Genomic DNA, 10313 nt, shown 5'->3' with positions numbered 1-10313 from the left:
AAAATAGATTAATACCTGTGAAAAATGGAATATATTATAACTATTTAGATGACTATTGATAGAAAAAATTTCAATTAGAAACTTGGCACATTGATTTCTATCTGCTAAAATGTTGTCATCTGGTATACAATAACAACTAATTAAGTAGGGAGAATAGTAGGGAAAGGCAAGAAAAGAAGCCAAGAGGCTGACAGAGGCCCTATTTCCATAGTTAGGTCCTTGGTAGGCTTTATCCTGAGACTAGCAGGGAGCCACTGAGAGTTATTGAGCAAGAGAGGGTCATTGTCACTTTGGTGGCCAGTGTCAGGAAAGCAAAAATTTCTCAACCCCTGGTCAGCCCTTAAACCCTAGCCACCTCCTTTCCTGAGGTTTATGGCTCCCATGTAGTAGTCACGATCTTTAGCTGTCAGGCATGAGGGGCAAGGGGTATCCAAAGATCGGGGCTCAGAGGGAGAAGTGCCTGCCACCTTCTGTCCCCAGCCTGCTAGCCCCAGGCTGAATGTAATTGTCCTCAATGAAGCCATCATCATTCTTATCTTCACCTACCTCAGGACAGATCTTCCTTGTCCTGGGCAGCTGGCAGTGCTGGTAGCTGATGAGGGATTTGAGGCCGAGGTGGCATCTGGCAGCAAGTGCAATGAGGAGACAAAGGACCACAGCTCCCAGCACAACACTCACCAGCACAGGCCATGTCTAGGCCCCAGTGCCTGGCCCAGGGGATATGGCTGATGCCATGGGGAACTCCGAGTACCCCACAGTGGTTTGGTTTGTGTCACCCATGGAGTGGCTGGAAGACACCCATGAGCCTCGGCCTTGGCCAAAAGAGCCCTGGCTCCAAGAAGCTCGCCAGGTGCCAGGGAGTCCTGGGGCACAGGTCCTTTACCCTTAGCCCTTCAGGCACATCTCTGTCTATTCACCTGTGCTCTCAGAGGGAGCCATTGGGGCTTATTCTTAACTCTACTGCATTAGGTCATCTCATCTCATCCTCATGACTGCTCCCTGGGGATGGAGCATAAGAATTCCCATTTCACAGAGGGGGAACAAGGGCAGTAGAGAAGTTAAGCAGTACTTTCCCTAAATTTTCTCTTCTAGGCATACATAGAAAATAATATTTGAGCCCAGCCGGGCGTGGCTCAGCGGTTGAGCATTGACCTGGGATCCAGGCGATCGGGGATCGGTTCCCGGTCAGGGCACATGCCTGGGTTGTGGGCTCGATCAGTGACTCATCATTGGTGTTTCTATCTCTCTCTCTCCCTCTCCTTCCCTTTCTCTGAAATCAATAAAGATATATTAAAAAAAAAGAAAAAAAAAGAAAAGAAAATAATATTTGAACTTTATCCCGAAATAAACTGGTAGAGCTGCGCAAGGTAGAGGTGATGGGCCTTGGTCTCCTGTTTCCCCAGGTACCACTTACCTGTCTGCTGAAGAGGGTGAGACCTCAGCACAACCAAACTTGTCCAAGACTATAAGACTAGCAAGTTATAGATCTGAGTCCATGTCTCTCTGATTCTTGATCCCAGGTTCCTTTTTTTTTTTTTTTTTAATACTAGCTTCTGAGGAACTGTCTGAACCCAAGATACTGCGGCTGAGAGCTCTGCTTTCAATTCTGGGTTTGAAACATGTTATCATAGATGGACTCTACTTTCTCTTAAGTCCCACTTGTTTTAACTTAAAATTAACCTAGTGAATATCTTACCTGGTTAAAGTTTATTTGCTTTTTAAGTATTAGAAGTTTGGAAGTTTGGAGGTTTTTCTATAGTGATCAGAATCTTGCCTATTTTGAATCTACTCAGGCTCTGTTTCCACCCCACAATGAACTCATTTTGTTCAAATTACTTGGGGGATCCAAATGGGTGTATCAATATCTAAACTGGAAAGATATGGAGAAATCCATATTGGTAGTCAGGCAATAACAAAATACGGAACCAAGTAGAACTATTTCCCTGGTGCTTTGGTCAGGAGTGGGTGAGCCTGGCTGAGGGACACAGGGTGTGACTCTAAGAAGCAAGTGGGAAGATGCTGCCCAAAGTGTGGATCCAGCAAGCCATCCAAATGCAGGGTTACTCTGGAGTGGCCAGGGAGTAGAAACCAGGTCTGAGTTAAGTCTGCAACCAGAGGCAGCGGGACAAAGAGAATTAAGAAGACTAAGGAGGCAGAATCTGGAAAGCTTTAACTGAGGGGACCTGTAGCCTTTGCCTTAGGTTGAGGACTGAATTGGGTTAAATTGAACCTATTTTTTAAAATGATCTTTCTTCGTATATATCAACCTACTATTTAGAAATGTAGTATGTTAATTTTTCACATAAACAAATATGTTTTTTTGTCTTTTGGCTGCACATACAGCTGTGATGTTCATGGCAGTTTAGTTATTGGATTTGACCACAGGAATCTCTGGTGAAGCACAGGGCTATGGTGTGGACCTCAGGACCACTTCAACAAGCTTCAACTTCCACACCCTTAAACCTCACATTATGGCCTTGGGCCAGCTCACCCTACCCTAGTTCCATAGGTTTATTTTATTCTGTTTCCTAGTATGTAGTTTTCAATTGTACTTTTGTATTTCCATTCCTTTTTTAAAAAATAGTCTTTCTTCTCTTTCCATCTATGGAAATCTCACCCACCCTTCAACATCCCACTTGGATGTCTGTCAGCCTGATGATACCAGGATGAAGTAATTATCCCTTTCTCTGCATTTCTCATTTGTTCCTCTTCTGTGGTACTTCCTAAGTCCTGCCTTGTGTTGCTTTGTTTGTAAATATTCCATATTTTCAACTAGACTGAAAGCTTCTGGAGGGCAGAAGTTACATGTGGCCCTTACAGCAGCCAGCACAACATCACAGGTATTCAGTCAATACTTGCTTTCTTGCTTAGTTGGATCAAATTAGAATCAAGAGTTTTGATTTCCCATCTCCTAAGTCAGTTTTTTCATTAAGTGATAAATTAATGAATGCAATTAGTGACGGCACATTTAGTTGTAGGGTCAGTTCTTTAGGACTGTTGCTGAGTCCACCTGCGCTGGGGATATTCGTGGGGCTGAGGGAGAGGTTTCTCCCTAAGTGCATCTCACTTCTCTGGGCCATCCCCAGAGATCCCTTAGGTATTGGTGCCCATTCAGTTCACACAGCAGGATGCGTGTACTGGTCACAGCTGACAAAACACATTTGGGTTTGTGATCCAGGGATTTGGTTTCTAGTCCTGACTCCACATTAATTAGCTGTCACTTTAGAAGAGTTGATTGATATTTATGGGTGTCACAATAAATGGGTACAATAACCCAGAAGACTGTAATAAAGATTACATGAGCTAATGTGTACAAAAAGAGAAAATCTTGAAAATTAAAAATCAAATATCAGGTATTAATTTAAGATGTAAATATTTCCAGCATGGTGTCTCAGTGTCTCAAACATAGTCAACATACCAAATGGGTTGCTATAATTTTTTTCATGGTTTAGAATGTTATTAATTTATCCATCCATCCATCCATCCATCCATCCATCCATCCATCCATCCATTCATTATTTCTTTTGTTGAATATCTATAATGTACCAGATATGTTGTACCAAAAGAAAACAGTTCACTTACCATATGGTGACACTGGATGTCCTTCCCACCTAGGGAAGACTGGCTGGCATTCAGACAAATCCTCATGAGTGGCAGCACTCTCCCAGGCAAATTACCCAACTCCAGGTTCAAGTATGGCTCAGAAACCTGATTGGCCAGCATACCCATGGAGTTCTGGCTCTCTGGTGAGTTCTCCTTCACCAAATCCTAAGGGACTGCTATGTTGCCCTCCAATACTCATTGATTTGTCTGTGATCTGGGGAATCCTGGCTGGAGTAGCTCTTTCTACATCTGTACTAAAAGCCACACTGTAATAAGATGCTGGCTTTGTGGCATGGAATCAGAACAGGGTGTTGGTTATAGGATTCAAATGTTTAAGGACACCCAGCTTACATGCCTGATGCAAACTTCTCCATAAAAAGGTGTCTTAGGGGAATGGAATCAGAGAGATCTGGTTTCTAAGCCCAGCTCAACTCCTCACTTGCCCGGTGACCTTGGACACCTTTCATAACTTCTCTGTGCTCCGTTTTCCCCATGTGGAGAATGGGGATCATGGTAAAGCCCATCTGGTAGAGTGGTTGTGAGGACCAAATGAAGTAGTCCAGAAAAAAGTTAAGAGAGCTCAGTAGAGGCCAACTATTTTTAATCATTAGTGTTAAATATCGAACACAAGTGCACACTGGTTTATTCATTAACTAAATCATTCCACAGACATTTACGAAGTACCTACTATGTGCTAGTCCCCATGAACAAGATGGGCACTGTCCCTGTTCTGATGGAGTCTGCAGTACAATGGGGGAGGCAGATTCTAAACAAATAAGGTGATATATAACAGGACAGCGAATGAGGTTCTTATTGCCCAGTGTTTGGCTACTGTGACTGAGAACTAAGGACAAAAAGAAGGGAAACAGTCAACATTTCCAAGGGACCCCTTCCCCAAGTGGGGTCTTGCAGCTCCTCAGGCTTAATTAAGGATGGCTGAATAGGCCTTGATAGCCCAACTTCTTGGCAGCCTCTATATAGGCAAATGACAAAAGGGGAGGAAGATTCTTTGCATTGGTGGCCTGAGCTGTCACTGGGCATTTTTCTCTTTTCTGTGTGGGGCAGGGGGAGCCCAGTAGGAAGAGCCTTGGAAGGAAGTGCCAGGAACAAAGGACTGGGATGAGCTAGAACAGCAGGTTGGGGGACAGATGCCCAGGCCGGGGGACTGCAGTGGGAGATCCCATCCAAGACTCTGGAAGAACTCATATCTTCCTTGTTCAAGTCTTTCAAAGGATAGCAAAGGCCACTCAGTGACAGTCCAAGAAGTAGCCAGAGCCAGTGAGGATTCTAAGAGGAAGTTCAGCCAAGTGAAAAAGACATATGTGAGCCCTTGTCCTCAACCTCTTCCTCACCCTGACACTGCAGAGGTCCCAGAAAGGGTCTCAGAGAAGGGCGAGAGGAGTAAAAGCAAAGACCACATCTCCTCTCTGTGAGGCCCCTAGGGCCCTGAGGCCCCTGTGCAGGCAGGGGCAGGTGGGAGCTGGAAATATTAAGCTGGAACACATTAAGATAAACTATATATTTTAAAAATGTGCGTTTATTTTAAAATGGTTTAAAATGCAAGAAATTACAAAAACCAGTGTTCCTGTGCACGCTTCATCCAGCTTCCCCTAAGGCCACAGCTTACACAGCCACAGTGACTTATAAAACCAGGAAATTGACAATGATGTAATGCTACTAACTCAACTGCATACGTTACTTACATTTCATTGGGACTGAATTTGTTTTAGCAAATAGAAGTAAGCTGCAAGTTATGAGATTTGCCTGAGGTATTATTTAAAAAAAGGAGAGAGGTTAAGCTACCAAAAATAATTATAAATATCCACTATTGGCTACTTACCCAAAGATAGATGAGGTTAATTTTTGGAAACTTTTCCCTACAGTAGCAGGAAATAAAACACGAGTTAAGTCTTTATCAGGAGATTCAACTACAATATAGGTAACTAATCTGATCATGAGTCTGTCTCTTGCCAGACAGCAAGCACTTTGAAGGCAGAAACTGTGTTATATTCCTTAAATATATATTCAAAAAATAATTTTGAATCATTTAAGTAACTCATGAATATGATTTCCTTTACAAAAAAAAATTGCCAATAATTCTGAAATCTCAAACCTAGTCTGTCCCTCTTTTCCATTACTTGTGTGCTAGGCACACAAATGTGGCTCAACTGATGTTTGTTGACCTGCATTGGAGGGATCTAGAGTGAAGTTTGTTTCAGTAGGTAGGCAGAGTGGCAGGGTGATTGGCATCCTACCTGCCCAAGTTGGCCAGGCACCCTTTCTCTACACTACTGGCTACAGCTAGGAAAATCATTCTGCCTGTCACTGGTTGCCACACTGTGATATACAGCAGATTCTGTGTAAATTCCCATACTTTCTACAAGATAGTTCCACTACTCTCATTAGAGTTGTGCTGTATTTCCATAGATTAAATCTGGCTTGCTGGGGATGCTTTCCAGGTCTACTGATGGTCCTTTGAGGTGGAAACTCAGGGCAATCAAATTCGACTGAAAAGGCTCCTCTCTCAAAGGAAAGGAGATGAGAATTTCTTCTAGTTAGGAACCACTGGGCATGGACTGATATGATCAGGAAGCTGGTCCTTTTTCCTGGGTCCTGTGTTTGGTCACTGATTTACTGGCAAATTCTTTCAATCATTGAATACCTGTTTGCCTTACTGGCTGAACTTTTACTTAAAACTCTTGTCTGGGGCACATGCGGTAAGTGAAGAAAAATGTAAGACACTCTTTCTTGGGTCATTTGTAAAAGACCCTGAAGAAAAATCCTACATAGCTTGTGTTAATCATTAAACTTGCCCTAGGGTCAGCTCTGAACTTCTACTTTAGCACACACTTGACCAGGACAAACAAGTTAGGTGAGTTACCGTCCAGCATGAGTGAGTTACTTGCGCGGTAGCTGTGGGCTGGGCTCTAACCAAATAACACGGCCACCTTTGCTTGGCGGAGAGGAGCAAGATCATTTGGAAAGGAAAGATAATTTCGCCCTTGAGTCACAGCGAGAAAGAAACAGAAAAAAGGTACTGTTTGATCAAAAAGGTCTCTGCTCTCTGTTTTCTAGGTATTGCATCTCTTGCCAGTGTCGTGGCGAACAAAAGGAAATGGGCATCTCTAGTAGCAACCTTGCAGCTCTGTTTCCCAAAGTCCCAAAAGAGAGAGTAAAAGGGGAGGGAGGGAAAGAAGAGCAGGAGAAGAAGAGCGAAGAAGAGCAGAGAGAGAAGAGATGAGAGAGAGAGAGAGAGAGAGAGAGAGAGAGAGAGAGAGAAGAGAGAGAGAGAGAGATTGAGAATGCTAGGCCAAATGCTCTCAGCTCTCCTCTGATAGAAAGTGTTCTGGTTAAAAGAATTAAATGGAGGCTGAGTTTATCCTTCAGAAGAATTTGTGGATTAACCATATTAAGAAAAATGACATTCCCTATTGATTTGATTGCTCTATTCTGGAGGAAAAGATGCAAGTCTGAACATAAGGCTTTAAGAAAACCAGTGTGTGGATATCTACTTCCATTGTTCTAAGCTTGGGAGAAATTGCTCAAATGAAATGTTAAAATCATACAGATTGAAAATAGACTCTCCCATGCTGGGGATATTCCGTTGGGTGTAACAAGCAAGTTAGATCCGGTGCTTTTGGACTAAGTAGCAAATACTCCTGGGCACCTTTCTCTATGCAGTAGGTGTATTTCTGAAAATTCAATGTTTTAAAAATGAATTATATTCCAAATAGATGTAAAAATTTAAGGAATATTGCAACGTAAAGGAACAGCTCCTGAATCTATTTGGAAGTTTTAGAACTCATTTCATAAATGCAGGTAGCCTCCATTCCTACCCCATAAGCTAGGGGACTGAGGGCAGGTACCCAGATTATTTGTCTCAGTTTTCCTAGCTCCTAGCACAGTGCCTAGCATATATTTGGCATATAATAAATGTTTGTGGATTTTAATTAAATGTAGATGACTTTATATAGTATTGGGCTATCTTAATCAGGACATTTTTATAAGTTAATTCTAAGGTGTGTTTTTTCCTCAAACATTTTTTCTGGGCATTTATTATGGCTTTTATATTTTCTGAATTGGAATAACTATTTTTGCTAGTCTCAGTGTTTCCTTAAAAATTAAAGTTGGGCTTTAGTGATATGTGTATGTATTTAATTCTGTAATTTTTTTAACTTTCAGAAAGTTTTAGAGCCATTATTTTTCATAGTATTATATTGTTGCCCTCTGGCTTGGGGTGCCAGGTAGTAGCTCAGTAGCCCTTCCAGAGCTGGCATCAGGGTGTTATCTAAGGTACACAGCTTTTCAGCCAGGCTTCCATGAATTCTGCCCATTCCACATGTGTGTAAATTATTTCTTCCAGATTAGGTGAACCCAGGCTTGGATTATTTAAATATGTATTCACCATGCCCTGGTTTTGGACTCGATCCCCGGCTGGAGGCAGCGGATCAATGACTGTCATCATTGTTATTTCTGTCTCTCTCCCTCCCTCTCCCTTCCTCTGTTTGAAACCAATAAGAACATATTTAAAAAAAACCACGAATTCACCAATCAGAATTTACCGAGTGCTATGTGGCACCTGTGCAGTAAGGGTTGTGGAATAGAAGTCCTGTCTGAGGAGTGGACAAGCTAGAAGAATAGGCATATATGTGTGGCACTGCACCATCTGGTGCAGGCTGTGTGGGACACAAGCTAGACGTCAGGGAGGAAAGGGCGATGAGAGCTGGGATGGCTGGGTGTTGCGGAAGGATGTGACTGCTTATTGACCACAGAGCTGGGCCTGGCAATCTGAGGCTTTTCACCTGTCCTTGGAATGTACTGTGGGGCAGTTCAGCAGGCCACCGATGCCCAACTAGAGACTGAAACTGAAGTCAGAAAGGTGGAAGAAAAGCTGTTAGAGAAGGACCTGTGGCTGTCCACCTTGGGGCTAGCAGACAAGGTGTGCGAGCAGGATAAGTTGGAGAGCTTAGCATGCCATTTTGCAAAGCTAGGAGGATGCATGCTGCCTTGAATTAGGATCTGAGCTCTGACAAAGCCTGATTGGGATGCTAAGATGCAGAATCCCTGAGAAACTGAGGAGAATGAGGGGAGGATGTTGTGGTGATTGCCAGTAAAACGGGAGAAATGGCCCATGCTGTCCGACCTCCAGTGCAAGGGAAAGCAAAGCACAGCAGCAACAACCCCAGTCATGTGGGCAGCCCCCAGTTCAGGAAATGTGCGTAATGAGAGAATATGTGCCTGCGGAGCTTATTGATATAGCTACCAAGTTCCAGCAAGAGCGCAAGGAAAGCATCCACATTTGGTTAGTGCAGGCCCTTCCCCTGTCCTTGAAATGTGCGTTCTGCCCCGTGTTGCCACAGTGGCGACCGTTTTCAAGGACAGCCTTCAGAGAGTAAGATGTTGTTGAAACCATCTGGACAGTATATGTGAGTGAACCCAGTTAAAGTCTCTGTATTATATAAACTTTTAAGATTCTGGTGGGTGGGTGTGGAGATCTACTCTTGTTGCTGCCACCAAGACAAGCCTCGTATGTAAGCTCCCTTGCTTATTAAACCGGCCACCTACCAATCTGGAGTGGCCTGTCTGTTTCTTCCATCTCTCCTTGCCCTCTGTGTTTGGGGGCCACTTTCTGAACCAATACTGGGCATGGATTCCATGGACAAAGCGGCTCCTGAACTGGGCCATGAAGGAGCGCCGGGATGTCATGAGGCCACAAGAGAGTTTGGGGAATCTAGGAAGCAACTAGCAGGAGCCAAGGCAGAGGCTGGCATGTGGAAGGCTTGTCTGAGAGATGGTGGGGACAACATCCTGGCTGCAGTGCTCGGTTCACACTGGGGAGCAATATGAGGGAAAGTTGGAAAGGTAGTGGGGCCGGGGGTGGCAAGGCTGGAAAGGCCGAGAGAGGGTTTCCAGTGGAAATACGAGACCCGTGGAAGAAAAGCTAACTTGTTGGGCGGCTCGTTTGTGCCAGGCTCTGTGTCAATTTCTTTGTCTAGATCACTTCAGTTAATCTTGAAACAAATCCTAAGAAGTATTCTTCCAATCATTTTACAAATGATAGAGGCTTTGCATTGAACTAAAAGCTTTATGCAGAACAGAGCGATGAAGGCAGTGCTTAAGGAAGGGAGGCCTGGCATACTGGGCGCTGCGGAATGGGAACAGACGCTGGGCCGTGAGGTCTGGTTCCGAAGGTCTGGCTTTTCCTCCCTCTGTTTCTTTTCTCCCTTATTTTTCTACTGTGAGGATCACACAATTTCCCCCCAATTCCCATTAATACCATTTTTTTCAGCGTGTTATTTCACATTTACTTTGTTAATCTCTTCACTTTTTTGTGTTGATTGTTTCCCGAAGGACTGAGACTCCTCCAAAAAACAAAAGCAAAACAAACAAAAAATGCTTTCCCTCCAAGACATCATTAATTAGAATTTATTTATTTTATATCTAGATGTAATAGATATCTAGAATTAATTTATTTTAAAATTAAGCTTTTGTCCAATAATGAATTAAAAAGAGAGGTTGTTATTTACCCAAATTAAACATGCATAAAATAAGTTGGTGGGACAAGGGGATGGGGTGAAATAGTGATGATTTTATATAAAATTCATAGATTGTCTTTTTCACTAGAGCTTTGGAATATGGTGAGTCCCTTTGAATACTCTAGGGTCATTTTGGTATCACTTTCTTAATTTCCCAAGTTTTAACATAGCACA

The 10313-nt window shown here is 43.2% G+C and overlaps 1 pseudogene; it reads right to left on the bottom strand.

The window, feature by feature from the left end:
- Window positions 1–444: 444 nt before the first annotated feature.
- Window positions 445–780, bottom strand: LOC107534650 (type III endosome membrane protein TEMP pseudogene; annotated as a pseudogene).
- Window positions 781–10313: the final 9533 nt, after the last annotated feature.

The sequence above is a fragment of the Miniopterus natalensis genome, chromosome 5, assembly GCF_054644295.1.
Source record: "Miniopterus natalensis isolate mMinNat1 chromosome 5, mMinNat1.hap1, whole genome shotgun sequence".
NCBI lineage: Eukaryota > Metazoa > Chordata > Mammalia > Chiroptera > Miniopteridae > Miniopterus > Miniopterus natalensis.
Note: the sequence above shows the minus strand (reverse complement) of the source record. Positions and strands in the feature narration are given on the sequence as shown.